We start from the raw sequence: 16,638 nt of genomic DNA on the forward strand, positions 1-16,638 counted from the left end.
ATACTTCCAAATTTTGTGTCATCTGCAAATTTTGAAATAGTGCCCTGTACACCTAAGTCCAAATCATTAATATATAACAAGAAAAGCAGTGGTCCTAGTACCGACCACCCCCTGGGAAACACCACTGTATATGTTCCTCCAGTCCGAAAAACAACCATTCACCACTACACTGTTTCCTGTCACTTAGTCAATTTCGTTTATATGCTGCCACTGTCTCTTTTATTCCATGGGCTTCAAATTTGCTGGCAAGCCTATTATGTGGCACTTTATCAAATGCCTTTTGAAAGTCCATGTACACCACATCACCATATTGCCCTTATCAATCCTCTCTGTTACCTCATCAAAAAATTAAATCAAGTTAGTTAAACACAATTTGCCTTTAACAAATCCATGCTGACTTCCCTTATTTAATCTGCACTTGTCCCGGATTATCGTTTCTAAAAGCTTCCCCGCTACCGAAGTTAAACTGACTGGCCTATAGTAGCTGCATTTATCCTTACACCCTTTTTTGAACAAGGGTGTATGAAACATTTGCAATTTTCCAGTCCTTTGTCACCACCCCCATATCCAAGGAGGATTGGAACATTATGTCCAGTACTCCACAATTTCCACCTATATTTCCCTCAGCAATCTTGGATGCATCCCATCTGGTCCTGGTAACTTATCTACTTTAAGTACAGCCAGCTTTTCGAGTACCTCCTCTTTATCAATTTTGATCCTATTCAATATCTCAACTGCTTCCTTTATGATCACTGTTCCCTAAATGTTCCCCTTCTGACACTTGCTCCACTTGATCCACCTCATTCTTCAGCAATGCCTCCTTCCTCGTTGGGCCAGAAATGTACTGATCAAGAAAGTTCTCCTGAACACATTTCAGAAATTCTTCCCCCCGCTCTGCCCTTTACACTATTACTATCCCAGTCTATATTAGGATAATTGATGTCCCCCATTATCACTACTCTATAATTCTTGCACATCTCTGTAATTTCCCTGCAAATTTGGTCCTCTATATCTTTCCCACTAGTAGGTGGCCTATAGAGTACACCTAGTAGTATAATGGCACCTCTATTGTTTCTTAACTCTAACCAAATAGATAATTAGGGGACGTAAGTATTTGGAAAATTGTTCTCCATTCCCTCAGGTGATCAAAACTAGTCCAGGAGACTACCCTGGCCCTGATCAATGTTACAAGGTACCTACCTCTTGTACCAGGTGATCTCCAGAAACTAGAAACGGGTCCAGCTCTCACTTGAAGAAATTCAATTAATCCACGTTCACCGCATGAGCCGGCAACCTGTTCTACAGGTTCACTATTTTCTGGGAAAAGAAGAACCTCCTGACATCTAACCTACTTCAGCCCTTCCATAACTTATAAGAGTGACCCAGAGTCCTCCCTAACCTATTCAGTTGAAATAATTAGTCTACACAAATATATTCTAGTCCCGTCATAATCTTATAAACCTCGATCAAATTATCCCTAAATCTATGCTTTTCTAAAGTATAGACACCCATCCTTTTGAGCCTATCTGGATGCTTAAGATGCTTTAGATAGGGAATTAATCTTGGGACCCTCGTCTGTAGCCTTTCCTCAATATCACCTACCCAGACACAGTATTCTAACTGGGGGCTAACCACAGTCTTGTATAAGAATAAAAAGGTATGATTTGTTTTGTAGTGAATTGTCCTGTAAATATACCCTAGCACCCTTACTAGGACTCATCTGACCACCAACTAGGAGTTTATCACAGCCACAGCAATAATAATGTCTGATATTTAAACAAAGTGATTTCTCTGAATAATAAAATCTATGTCCACTCACCAAACAGCCGTTGCCAGCAAGATATGAGAAGTGTTAAAATAATGGAGGGACGATTCTCCAAGCAGTACATCAGCCATTATATAACTGGCAAAGCAGTAAAGCATTGCGCACAACCATGAAGCAATTGGATTACGGCAGGACACATCCACTGATCCTGGAAAAAAACATACCAATCAGCCATTTGTACTTGCCATTTATCCTTTTACATTTGTTGTCAAAGGTGAGATCCTTTTTTCTTCTTCTGCCTGGGTCTCCATCACACCACACACCATTTGCAGCCGAAAGGACAAGCAATCTGTTCCCTGCTTCTTCCAATGCCATCCTGAAATTGCTCGTGCGAGAGTTAAGAAAGAAAGACTTGCATTTATATAGTGTCTTTCATGACCTTAGGACATTCCAGAGCACTTTACAGCCAATTAAGTCAGTTTGAAGCATAGTCACTGTTGTAATTTTAGAAACGCAGCAGCCAATTTGCACACAGCAAGCTGCCAGAAACAGCAATGGGATCATCTTTTATTAGTGATGTTGGTTGAGGGATAACTATTGGCTGGGATAAAGTAGTGACATGGGATCTTTTACGTCCACCTGAGAGGGAAGATGGGGCCTTGGTTTAACATCTCAACCGAAACACGGGCATCTCTGACAGTGCAGTACTCCTGGAGTTTGTGCACAAGTCTCTGGAGTGGGACTTGAACCACCAACCTTATGACTCAGAGGCAAGAGTGCTACCCGATGATCCATTGCTAATGGCTAGGTATGACTGTCCCCATTCCCTCCATTCAGGACCTAAAGTCTCAGTTGAGATTGGAAATCCAGAAGGGGACCACAAGTGTGAAGCTGTATTTCACTGTTCCCTGGTGCTGTGCGTAGCCCTTTGGGTCTCCAAATCACTGTGCCAACACTTTCACATATATTCCCCACCCCTACCCCATTTCACACTCATGTCAGTTCCAAGCATCCTACTTCAGTTTCGGATCCACAAATTGGCCACATGTCCTCTCTTCAGTCCAACATCTGCCTCTTCATTCCAGATAGTCATTATTCCAGTCCTCATTGGTGACCTTGAGTGATAGAATCACAGGGGGGGATTTTAACCTCAAAAAACGGGTAGGTTGAGATTAGTTGGGTGGATAAAGTGTTAAAAAACTGAATCCTGACACCAACTTCCGGTTTTAACGGAGTCGGGGCGGGGGTGAGGGGGAGGGCGGGGATGGAGAGGGGTGGTGCCAACTTGATCCCAGAACGCGGGTTGGCACTTTAAATATGATAATGAGGCTGCTAGTCTTGGATTTAACCTGCTTTGCAGTTTTAATTGTAGCCAGCCGCCGGCTGGGGTTCCCAGGCCTTGGGAATCCCAGCAGATGCAGCGAGGCGAGGACAGCCTCGGGGACCAATCCTTGCAGGCCAGGAGTGCTTCCCCCTGCTCCTCAAGCTCCCCCACCACCAGCCCTCCCTATACAAACCCTAGCCCTCTCCTGGATCGGTAAACGGACCCCCCAAGATCATACCCACCAACCCCCTCCCGAGGTCAGGGATTGGACACTCCCCCCACGATCAGACACACCCCACCCCCGGGAGCGAGCCCCCACCATGGGGTCGGGGCCTGCACCTACTGGGGTTACGGCCTCTTTTCCAGCATTCCCCACCCAACTGGAAGCCAAGCCAAGCTGACTTCTGGGTCCTGCGCTCTACCAGGCCCACTTCTATTAGATCTCCCTTTAACCTTCTCTGCTCTAAGGAAAACAATCCCAGCTTCTCTAATCTCTTCATATAACTGAATATCCCTTACCCTTGCAAGCTAAGGTCGCTCACAATCACCAGGAACAGGAGCAGACCAGTGGGAGCCAGGCTGACATTGAACCGCTGAGCCAGCTGGAGAGTCGAGTGTTGGAGATCATTGGCTGCCTGGTCGTCGGCACCGTGGCCACCAGTGACGTTGACCTCGCCTTGTGTAAGTCATTTGAATGTCTTTCTTGTTATGAAAATGGAAAACATTTCCTCGTGTAGAAGATATTGCAATCAAATATCCCAAACAATATTTTAATGACTTCAATATTGAAAGGTCTCTGTCTCCTTCCTCCCAAAAAACGTGTGTTGCAATTAAATTCAGTTAATTATTAAAATTACTCTGAGGGATACTTTTTGCTGGTTTTATGTAGAAATGTTATGTTTCTGATGGTCAGTGAGCACTACTCTAATTTCTAGTGTTATTGATGTGATTTGCTGACTTCAGTTAGCATGAATTATTGAAAACCAATTTCCTTACATGTGACTGCTTTTTAGCAAAGTACTATATTCATATCTGTGCATGCTAGGTCCGTGCAGCAGAGCTGGTCTCCAGTCGTCATGGTTAATCCTTGCCACTGGACCAAGACCTAGCTCTGTCAAGCCCGTGTGGTGGCTGGTGTGCAACGGTCACCACACATTAAAAAAATCCACGCACAGGCATCTTCCACCCTTCAAGATGTAGTTCGGGATCTGGAATATTAGGTCCTTCATTGAAACACATGTGAACTCATCCCTTTTTGCCGTGGAAGCAAGTCATCCTCGTTTTGAGGGACTGCCTATGATGATGATGATGATGATGCCCCCTTAGGGACAACAATGGTATGTTCATTCCTAATTCCTCTTCTCACATCGCACTTCCCCCTCAGCCCACAACCTTTTATCACTTTCAAGCTGGCTTCCTCGCCTCCATCCCCTCACCATAACCCAATTAATAGAAACATAGAAACATAGAAAATAGGTGCAGGAGCAGACCATTCGGCCCTTCGAGCCTGCACCGCCATTCAACAAGATCATGGCTGATCACCCATCCCAGCACCTCCCCCCCACACCCCCTCCACACCCCCCCGATCCCCCCAGCCGCAAGGAGCACATCCAACTCCCTCCCGAACACATCCAATGAACTGGCATCAACAACTCTCTGCAGTGGGGAACCCCACAGGCCAACAACTCCCCGAGTGAAGAAGTCTCTCCCAATCCCAGCCCCAAACAGCCCATCCCTCATCCCAAGAGCGTGCCACCCTCCAGCTCCGGACCCACCCAACACTCCCCCCGCACCCAACCCGCCCCGGCCTGTCAGAATCATTCCCAAATGCCGAACACCCCCGGATGTCGAGCCCCCAGCCCCGGCCACCCCGGAGTCACGCCCCCGCAACAGCAACCACACCACATCCACCAACCACCATCTGCGCAGTCAACCCGTCCACCCCACTCTGAACACTCCCCACACCGAGGCACAGAGCCCCCAGGCCCGCCCCTCCAACACACCTCACCCCCCCAGACCTCCGCTGCAATGTGGCCCCTCCTGTCCCCCGCCCTGGGTTTCTCATGTCCCCCCTCCTCCATCACTCTCCCCTCCATCCCCCACCCTCATCTCCCCTCATCTTCCCTCTGCCTCCCCGCACAGGCTCCCATCTTGGGGGCGGTAACCTTCTGGGGAAGGGAATTTTAGCCCCCAGCGTGGAAGTCCTGCTCCCGCCGCAGAATTGGCCTTACCACCCCTCAATAGAAGTGAAGTGCAACTTCCCACACTCCACTTCCTTTGGGGGCAGTTACCGGGGCATGACTGGATGCTCCTGTGACAGTTTGAACTGATACTCTCCACTCTCTGTCCTGTGACAGTTGGAACTGGTGCTCTCCACTCTCCCGTCCTGTGACAGTTTGAACTGTGCCTTTCTGCTTTCAGATAATCAGCAAGCACCCGGGCAGCCTGTCCCCAAGGACACTGCAGAGAGCGAAGAGGGAAAGGAGGAGGAGGAAGAAGACACCACATCACTGCATCTCTCAGTCGCAGACACCAGCTCAGATACTGGCACTACCAGTTCTTTAGAGGCCAGTGGAGTAGAGGGATCTGCACAGGGTGAGGCACCGGGCACGAGTGGGCTGTATCAAGACCAGGGGGAAAGTTTAGCTCGAGGGTCACTGTGAGTTCTGCTGCACAGGATTCAGATGAGGACCTCAATGGGGAGGCCTTCAGAAGAAGGAAGATGGGCATGCATACCAAAATGGTTGGTGCAATGGCAAAAAGCTGCCAGACAGTTGCTCGGCAATGTCAAGGCGCGTGGAGGAGTACGCCACCAACATTGCACGGGGCTCTGTGCAGAGCATGGAGCTCAGGATTTCCAGTCTGGAAATGATGGTACACTCCCAGAGAGACCGTGGCGAACCAGACATGATGGCGCGCATGATGAGCGATGTCGTAGCTTCCATTGCACAGACGGAATCGACCCAACATCTTCGTGCTGCAGCAGAAGCTCAGATTGCCCTCATGCAGTCTCTGCATCCATGCTCTGACTTTCACAGTGGCGCAGCAGGTCAGCAATCTGTGCTTCAACAGATTTCTAGAAATACTGAGGCAGTGGGTCAGTGGAGCAGGAACCTGCTGTCCTCTTTCAGGATGACAGCATTCTTACATCCACCACTGCCACTCCTCCATTGCCGTTGTTGTTGTGCCCTCATGATGACCAAGTTGTGGAGCATGCAGCAGACCACGGCAAAATGGGACACCTGCTCAGCCGAGTACTGGAGGGTCCTCCCGAACAGTCAAGCCAGCGGAACCGTTGCTTCAGTAGGCCAATGATGCTCGATGATGTTCCTGGTGGCAGCATGGCTCTCATTATATGAGTGCTGGGCACAAGTGTTGGGGTTGCGAAGGGGAGTCATGAGTCAGGTGGAGAGCAGGTAGCCCTTCTCTCCGAGCAGTGACCCTCGAGCTTGACATGGTGGCTGGAAGAATGTTGGCACACTAGTCTGGAGCAGGATGAAGGCATCATGGCTGCTGCCAGGATAGCAGGCATTGATATTGAGGATTCGCTGTGTGTGGTCACACACCAACTGCACATTAAATGAGTGGTAGTCTTTGCAGTTATGGAAGATCTCAGGATTGTTATGCGGTGCCCGCAAAGCCACTTGGGTGCAGTCGATGACGCCCTGCACCATGGGGAAGGGAAGCCCGCTATCCTATTTCTCTGGTGATCGGAAAGCCCATGGAGTCCCTTCTTCTGGTGTAACGAGCCTCGGTGACCTCACGGATGCAGCAATGGACGGCGAACTGCGAGATTTTAGATATGTCTCCCGCTGCAGACTGGAAGGATCTGCTGGCGAAGAAATTGAGGGCCACAGTGCCCTTGACTGCCACTCGGAGAGCTGTGGTCACCCTGGTCTGAGGCTGGAGGTCTGGTTGCAGGAGGTGGTAGAGTTCTATGACCACCTCCTTGGTGAAGCGAAGCCTCCTAATGCACTACTCCTCCTGTGCTGCCGCCACCGCTACCTGTCATTGCTTTCTCCAACCGGTAACTGCAATGGCCAAAACGAAATTGGGAGATTGGGCATCAAGTGAGTGTTGCACACTCACTGACGTCATGATCTCAGTGATTGCGATGTCCCCAGCGATCGAGCTTAGCATCAGCGCTACCGGCAACATGGAAATGGTGTGCGCCGCTGAAACCGCCATCAGCTAGCAGTAGATTCTGTATCTCAGTCTGTGTCCCTCAGTCTGTGTATCTCAGTCTGTGTCCCTCAGTCTGTGTCCCTCAGTCTGTGTATCTCAGTCTGTGTATCTCAGTCTGTGTCCCTTAGTCTGTGTATCTCAGTCTGTGTCCCTCAGTCTGTGTCTCTCAGTGTGTGTCCCAATCTGTGTATCTCAGTCTGTGTCTCAGTCTGTGTGTCTCAGTCTGTGTCTCTCAGGCTGTGTGTCCTAGTCTGTGTCTCTCAATATGTGTATCCCAGTCTGTGTATCCCTGTCTGTGTATCTCAGTTTATGTATCTCAGTCTGTGTCCCAGTCTGTGTATCTCAGCCTGTGTATCTCAGCCTGTGTCCCTTAGTGTATCTCAGTCTGTGTATCCCAGTCTCTTTATCTCAGTTTGTGTATCTCAATCTGCGTATCTCAGTCTGTGTGTCCCAGTCTGTGTCACTCAGTCTGTGTCTCTCAGTCTGTGTATCCCAGTCTGTGTATCCCAGTCTGTGTCTCTCAGTCTGTGTCCCTCAGTCTGTGTCTCTCAGTCTGTGTCTCTCAGTCTGTGTATCCCAGTCTTTTTATCTCAGTCTGTGTATCTCAGTCTGTGTCTCTCAGTCTGTGTATCCCAGTCTGTGTATCTCAGTCTGTGCCGCTCAGTCTGTGTCGCTCAGTCTGTGTATCTCAGTCTGTGTCTCTCAGTCTGTGTATCCCAGTCTGTGTATCCCAGTCTGTGTCTCTCAGTCTGTGTCTCTCAGTCTGTGTCCCTCAGTCTCTGTCTCTCAGTCTGTGTCTCTCAGTCTGTGTATCCCAGTCTGTTTATCTCAGTCTGTGTATCTCAGTCTGTGTCTCTCAGTCTGTGTCTCTCAGTCTGTGTATCCCAGTCTGTGTATCTCAGTCTGTGCCGCTCAGTCTGTGTCGTTCAGTCTGTGTCGCTCAGTCTGTGTATCTCAGTCTGTGTATCCCAATCTGTTTATCTCAGTCTGTGTATCTCAGTCTGTGTCGCTCAGTTTGTGTCGCTCAGTCTGTGTCTCTTTGTGTCTCTCAGTCTGTTTATCTCAGTCTGTGTCGCTCAGTCTGTGTCGCTCAGTCTGTGTCCCTCAGTCTGTGTATCTCAGTCTGTGTCCCTCAGTCTATGTCCCTCAGTCTATGCCCCTCATTCTGTGTATCTCAGTCTGTGTATCTCAGTCTGTGTGTCCCAGTCTGTGTACCTCAGTCTGTGTCCCTCAGTCTGTGTATCTAATTATGTGTCTCTCAGTCTGTGTATCTCAGTCTGTATCCCTCAGTCTGCGTATCTCAGTCTGTGATCCTCAATCTGCGTGTGTCCCAGTCTGTGTATCTCAGTCTGTGTCCCTCAGTCTGTGTATTCAGTCTCTGTCCCTCAGTCTGCGTATCTCAGTCTGTGTCCCTCAATCTGCATGTGTCCCAGTCTGTGTATCTCAGTCTGTGTATCTCAGTCTGTGTATTCAGGCTGTGTCCCTCAGTCTGTGTATCTCAGTCTGTGTCCCTCAATCTGCATGTGTCCCAGTCTGTGTTTCTCAGTCTGTGTCCCTCAGTCTGTTTATCTCAGTCTGTGTATCTCAGTCTGTGTCCCTCAGTCTGTGTATTTCAGTCTGTGTATCTCAGTCTGTGTATCTCAGTCTGTGTGTCCCAGTCTGTGTGTCCCAGTCTGTGTCTCTCAGCCTGTGTCCCTCAGTCTGTGTATCTCAGTCTGTGTATCTAATTATGTGTCTCTCAGTCTGTGTATCTCAGTCTGTGTCCCCCAGTCTGTGTATCTCAGTCTGTATCCCTCAGTCTGCGTATCTCAGTCTGTGACCCTCAATCTGCGTGTGTCCCAGTCTGTGTATCTCAGTCTGTGTCCCTCAGTCTGTGTATTCAGTCTGTGTCCCTCAGTCGGCGTATCTCAGTCTGTGTCACTCAATCTGCATGAATATCCTTTGTTACTGCAACCACACTGAAATATCCCACCTCATCTCCCTTGGCCTCGGCATAGTGTTTGATACTTTATTCTCCTCCACCTCTGGCCTTTCTCTGCAACCCTGCCCTAGTTTGTTTTCGCTCCTACCTGTTCCAACACATATCTCATGTCCAATTCCCCCAGTACTTTATGCACCATTTGATGACTGACCAGATTATAGCAAATGAGACAGAGTATGTCATTATTTTCCTGTCAGGAACCGCTCCACATGTTTGCCCAGCTGGCTGCCTGTTGCAGGCGGATTGATGTCATCCAACTTAAGCCTCATCTGTTTTGAAAATAGTCTCATGAACCGCTGGTCTAAGGGGCTGCCCTGGTTATTGTGTCACTTTCTACTGATGATCAGGGGAGACGAACAGAAGACGGAGAATAAAGGTACAAATGGTAATGGAAAAGTTAACATAAGAACGTAAGAAATATGAGCAGGAGTAGGCCATTTTATCTGCTTGAACATAGGAACATGACATTGGAGTAGGAGTAGGCCATTTGGCCGCTCGATCCTGCTCCGTCATTCAATAAGATCATGGCTGATCTGACCATGGACTCAGCTCCACTTCCCTGCCCTCTCCCCATAACCCTTTACTTCCTCTGTCTTCCAGTTCAGCACTCAGGAACCTGTTACTTCTACAGGTGGGCAACACTCCATTTACAATGTTTTCAAGAGTGCAACTTCGACAGAAAGACTGACTCCCAGGTTCCCTGTAACTTTTGAATGAATTTTAAGACCAATATAGATTTGAAGTATAAAACCCTTCAAGAAACAATTGAGAGACATCAATAAATGTACAGGTGATTTTGTTTATAACCTTTAGAATTAGGGGCAACTCAGTACCATAAACTTTTCCTTTAAGTAGTACTTAAATATGAAGTTCAACCTCAGCTCAGTGGTAGCACTCTTGCCTCGGAGTCAAAAGGTCATGGGTTCAAGCCCAACTTCAGTGATCTGAGCACATAATCCAGACTGACGCTCTAGTGCAGCACTGAGGGAGCGCTGCACTATCAGAGTTGCCGTCTTTCAAATCACATCTTAAACCAAGGCCTCGTCTGCCCTATAGAAGAGTCTGTGATCTGATTTGAAGATAAATATCCTGGTCAATATTTATCCTTGCATTACCACAGTGACTACACTTCAAAAATACTTAATTGACTAAAACGCTTTGGGACGTCCAGTGGTCGTGAAAGGCGCTATAGAAATGCAAGTCTTACTTTCTTTTCAACCAACATCACCAAAGCAGATTGATTGCTTATTTATCTCATTGGTGGGATTGCTGTTTGTGGGATCTTACTGTGTGCAAGTTGGCTGTTGCGTTTGCCGTGTTCTAAGGAAGTGAAAGGTGTAATGTAAATTCAACTCCTTTCCTATTTAAAAACACAATTCATCCTCAAAATTTCCACGTTGACTAGGCCCGGCATTAGTGTGGTGTGCCGCCCAAGCAGCTGCAGCCTTCATTAGCTTAGTAATAATTAAATGTTGTGACCTCATCAATTTAGCAAAAACATTTGCTATAGCCTGATATTAGATCATTATGTTACTCTGCCCAACCCCACCCAACTGTATCTTCCCACCCACTTTCAGCCACTATCATGCCCTCCATGAAATGCGGAGACCTCTGTGACTGCTTTATATATTGATCAACCAGAAGACAAATTTAGAGGGCAATTTTTTCATTTTTCCAAACACTCCCTTCCCTCCCAAAATAACATGTTTCACCTGATGCAAAACTCACACCATTAAAAGGGCAATCATTACAATCATTTCAAACACTAGGTTTGGAGAATTTGAAAACATTGACTCATTACTTGGTGTTTAGAGATGGTGCTCTTTTTCAGATTTACGTTTGGGTCTGAGTGCCAGTGAATCTCATTTGTACACAGCAGCTGTATAAATATCAGTGGAGGCTGGGGCTGAAATGACATGCTCTAGTTGGAATTCAGTGCTGACCCCACAGCTATATTAGTTTATTTCAACTGTTTGTTTGACAGTGTTGGACATTATAATTAAGAAAGCTAATACAGACTCACGGTTCACACTGTAGACTTTATGCACCGAACATGGCTGGAACTTGACCTGGATTGTGAGCTACACCAAGAGATATTATCATTGGAATCCATTTCCTGATGTAATGCTGATCTAGGTGGAAAGGAGGTTTGAGTGAGCGTTACTTGGGTTGTGGGAGGACAGGTGCCATTTGATAATCACAGCCTCCACTGGTTAGGAAGACAACAGTAGCTAATTTTTGAATGCCAAGGACAATGTACGAAGATTAAGATATGCAAACGTGTTGACAGAAGTTAAGAAGATTGGTGAGGCTACAAAGCGTGGCAGCCAACTAAATACTTTATTTCAGAAATCACTACCTGGAACAGATAAACAAGAAGGAAAGTCCTACAATGTGTAAGTTCTCACTCTCAACCACATTTTTAAAACCACACAATGACAGAGAAGAAATCAAGAGGAGTGGGACAAGAATGGATTGTAAGACCAACATTGCACAATATTTGAAGAGACTTTATAGATTCAATATAGCTGTATGTTCTTCTGCCCTCTGGATGACTGGAGGTTGAGGTTCCTGTGAGATATGGAGGAATGCATTAAAAAAATGCAAGTGCTGAGGCTTGGAGTTAGATCTGCAAGAAGGAGCATGTGAGAGGCAGTAGGCCTATGGGTTGGGTTACAGAGGGAAGAGTAGGTGGCGTGAGTTTGCGGGCATAGGTAGTGATTTGCATTAGAGGGTGTAAGGTGATGCCAGTTGGTTAATGCTGCCCACTGGGTGTTGGCAGCCGGGGAGTTTTACACCTCGATCAGATATTAATGGAATCTTGCGTGAAGGGGAAGATAGGGAAAGGGAAAAGCAGACATGGCTTATGCACGCCCAACCATCTACCAGGCAGTTATAGAGCAACAATGGCAGGACTCGTCACTGTCACTAGTTACAGGTAGATACGGATGTAGAGGATAAAAGAATTGTTGGTAAACAAAGAAAGAAGAAAATAATTTATTTTTGTGTTGAAAAAGGAGGGCAGGGCTTGAACAGTGCTGATTTTTGGAGGTGGCCAGTTGTATGACAGTACTTTGCAATCAATGTTCTGTTACTGACTGCTCCATTTTTGATCGGGACAGAGGAGCGGTGAGAGATCGGGGCCCAGGAGCGTCGTGATCGGGGCCCAGGAGAGGTGAGGGCCCAGGGGCAGCATGGGCCAGCCCACACTGCGATCATATGGATAGTAGAAACATGTGTGCATACTAAGTCCGTGCAGCAGAGCTTGCTCTCCAATCTTGGTTAACCCTTGCAACTGGATCAAGACCTAGCTCAGTCAAGCCCGTGTGGTGACTGGTGTGCAACAGTCACCTGACATTAAAATAATCCACGCACAGGCATCTTCCACTCATCAATATGTATTTCGGGACCTAGAATGTCAGGTCCTTCATTGAAACACCTGTGAACACATCCCTTTTTGGTGTGGAAGTGGGTCAACCTGAATACGAGGGACTGCCTAATACTACTACTGCTTTACAATGTAAGGAAATGGACCCGCAGTCTCAGATCTGCATTCCTCTGCACAATGTGCTAACACTTGTGGACACAATGAAGAAAAATGGGGGTGTTTATGTCTGTGTGTATGTGTGCACACATGCGCCCTCTATTGGCACTTGTCCTGTCTGGAGCAGATTGCCCGTCTGCCATCTCAGACGGGGAGTGACACAGGCAGGGTCAGCATTAGAGGGCACGATCCCTGTGTAACTGCCTGGATCAGATCTTTTGATGCCTTAAATATTGATAGTATTACTCTTCAATCAGCAGATGTTCCAAGTCAATCGTTCTCTGTTTTAATACCCTGCCCCACAGCAGTTTTAGGGGGTTTAAAAATTCAACCGCTGACCAGGAATATTCACAGAGCATGAAGATGTATTTTTTCCTTTCAGATTCCGGCAGTTCTTTTGTGGTTAATGCGGTTTTTATTTTCCTTTTTAGTCCCCTTCTGATTGGGAATAGTCTGGTGCTGAAGTAGATGTGAAAGTCAAGCTTCCTGCATCTATATTAAGAGCAGCAGTGTGCCCTCATTGCGCCAACTCTGGGGATTAACAGGCACAAACCAGACAGCTGCAGTTATTCTTGGACATTTCTATTTATTCTCTCCTCTTCTGACACATAAGGAGATTTCTGGAGGTTCTCATCCCTCCAAATGTGTCATAAATATCCTGTCCGCTGGTAGTTTAAGGGGAGGAGTTAAACAATAGGAGAGGGAAGTAAAAAAAGTGATTTAACTCGCATCCCAGCGATCACTGAGATGAACAGGAAAGTAACATTCCTCGCTGTAAATAGTTGCATGGAGATAAATCTGATTCGGGGATGTACAGGGGCACAGACTGCGGTACTGCACTCACTGCATCAACGCAGAGTCTGGCTGCCCTCTATTTCTGGGGTTACTCCTCTTCTTCCTTACAATCTGCTGCCGTTCTGATGAGCAAGTTTCATTCGTCTAAATATATAGGTACAGAATCGCACGTTAAGGTGTGTCGCTGTCAGAAACTGGCCCTGCCCAGAATTCAGGTCAAAACGCCCGCTTGCATTGCTAAGCAGAATTGAATTAAGCAAATTCTGCACACACATCTGGTCACACCGGCTGCGAACATCGAAATAAGGATGTGATCCTTGTCCCCGCCTCCCCCCCCAAAAAAAAACAATCCCCCCCAATACAGCAAAAAGAGTGAAATGCACAGACCTGGTTCGTATTTCAGGTAGAGAATGGACACGATGTAATAAGCCAAGTCAAACAGCGGGAACATGGACATATTAGAAAAATAAAGAGCGACTTCGCTCAGGTTCAGCACCGCCAGGATATCCATGCTGAGGGAATTCGGCGTCTGCAGCTTCTGATGGGTGCTTTGGCCAGGTGGCTCTGAATCTTGTCTCCGGTTCCTGGTCTCTTTGTCTGTCTTTTTCCCTCTCTCTGTCTCTCTATATCTGTCTGTTTGCCTTTTCCCAGCTGCGGTTGACAGGGTAACTGCCCCTAACCCAGCCCCTTGAACTATAACAAATAACCCCCTGACGTCACCAACACAACACACAATTGCACTGCCAAAGTCTGATCAAAGCCAGAGACTTGTAACTGCAGCCTACACAGAATAAACAGCACACACACACACACACACAACACACATAGCCCTAAAAGGCAGGAGAGGAAGCAGTCATCCAGGCACAGCCCAGTGAGAGGCAAGGCTTAACAAAGCGAAACTGTCCCCACAAACTGTCAGCATTAGGCTCTTGGAGGTGCCCTGCCCTGCCCTCAAGGTCTAGATGTCATCAGAATTACCCGGGATTAAGCAGAAGGCAGCAGGCCGGGCCCCGCACACCCAGACTTCAACTCCTTTAAACCTGAATCCAAAATGCACCTTTGTCAGGTCACCCAGGACGAATGGGTCTACTTGAAACATGCATTCCCCCAGGATTCAAGGGCACCAGCACTCAAATACTCTCCCTCTCACACAAAAACACAAGCACAAACAGACATACACAAGTACACACAGACATAAACACACAACAGACATAAACACAAACACGAAAGAAATATCACCCATTTTGGTTTAAAAAGGCAACTTATATTTCTGACAAAGATTCCCACTTGAAACATGCACTCATCTATTCTCTCCACAGATGCTAACTGACCTGACGGAATGTTTCCAGCATTTTCTGTGTTTTTATTGAATTTAAAATAATTACAGCTCCTCTGCTTATTTTTAAATGACGTACAATATCAAAGAAATTTACAGCACGGAAGGAGGTCATTTCGGCCCATCGTGCCCGTAAAGAACTTGAATTTATATAGCGTTTCACATCCTCAGGATGACCCACGCACTTTTTTTTAAAGTGTAGTCACTGTTGTAATGTAGGAAACGCAACAGCTAATTTTCACACAGCAAGATCCCACAAACAGCAATGAGATAAATAAGCAGAAAATCTGTTTTGGTGGTACGGATTATTGGGATAAATATTGGCCAGGATATCTCACTTATGTGCTTGGAATACATAGGAACAGGATTAGGCTGTTCAGCCCCTTGCGTCTGTTCTACTATTCAATTAGATCAGGGCTAATATGTACCTTAACTCCATCCACCCACCTTTCTTCCATATCCCTTAATATCGTTGCCGAACAAAATATTAATCTCAGTTTTGAAATTTTCAATTGACCCCCAACCTCAATAGCTATTTGGGGAGAGAGCTCCAGAATTTCACTGCCCTGACATCATCCCTGAATGGCCTTAGCTCTGATTTCAAGGTTATGCCCCCTTGTTCTGGACACACCCACCAGAGGAAATAATTTCTCTCTTATGTATGTAAACTTTGTAATAGTGTAAGACTTGCCACCAGGGGGCGCACCTGTTGGAAACCCCGGGTCACCTGCACACCTCGTGTAAGCAAGTATAAAAGGCTATCTGCCATGCTGCTGTTGCACTCTGGAGTTTGATTAAAGAGACTAAGGTCACATCAGTTTGAACTTACAGCATACAGTGGAGTTATTCTGAACATAACAATAGGCGCCGAGTAACAGATCATGAACTTTCATGCGGTTATGGCTGCCGTTGGTATTCTTGAGAAATTTGTTGAGGGTGATGATTAGGAAGCCTTCGTTGAGCGTCTTGACCAGTACTTTGTGGCCAACGAGCTGGATACAGACAGTAATGCGGTCAAGCGCAAGGCAATTGTCCTCACCATTTCTGGGTCCACGATATATGGCCCGATATAGGGCAGCACGAGCCAGCCCACACTGCTATATATGTGCGCACTCGGTCTGTGCAGCAGAGCTGGTCTCCAGTCATCTTGGGTAATCCTTGCCACTGGACCAAGACCTAGCTCTGTCAAGCCCGTGTGGTGACTTATGTGCAACAGCCACCACACGTTAAAAAAATCCAAGCACAGGCATCTTTCATCCTTCAAGAAGTAGTTCTGGATCTGGAATATTAGGTCCTTCATTGAAACACCTGTGAACTCATTCTTTTTTGGCATGGAAGCAAATCATCCTCGCTTCGAGGGACTGTCTGTGATAATGATGACTATGGCCTCATCAAAAACCAACGAAACTAATGAACAAGACATATGCAGAGTTGTGTACGCTGGTTCGGGAACACCTCAAGCTGAAGGAGAGCATCTTAATGGCCAGGTATCACTTTTATACCCACCATCGCTCTGAGGGCCAGGACGTGGTGAGCTATGTCGTCGACCTAAGTTGCCTTGCGGGACCGAGCAAATTTGCTAGATTTTGGGGGGAAATGTTGTGGGACTTTTTCATGCTTGGATTCGGCCACGAGGTAATTCTTCGCAAACTGCTGTCTGCCGAATCCCTAGATCTGAGCAAGGCCATCACGATAGCCGAGGCTTTCA

General features: G+C 47.0%; 1 pseudogene; it reads right to left on the reverse strand.

The window, feature by feature from the left end:
- LOC139245843 (trimeric intracellular cation channel type A-like) overlaps window positions 1-14,204 on the reverse strand; it is a 28,976-nt pseudogene extending 14,772 nt beyond the window's left edge.
- Between the last annotated feature and the right edge of the window lie 2,434 nt (window positions 14,205-16,638).

The sequence above is a fragment of the Pristiophorus japonicus genome, unplaced genomic scaffold, assembly GCF_044704955.1.
Source record: "Pristiophorus japonicus isolate sPriJap1 unplaced genomic scaffold, sPriJap1.hap1 HAP1_SCAFFOLD_242, whole genome shotgun sequence".
Lineage (NCBI taxonomy): Eukaryota > Metazoa > Chordata > Chondrichthyes > Pristiophoridae > Pristiophorus > Pristiophorus japonicus.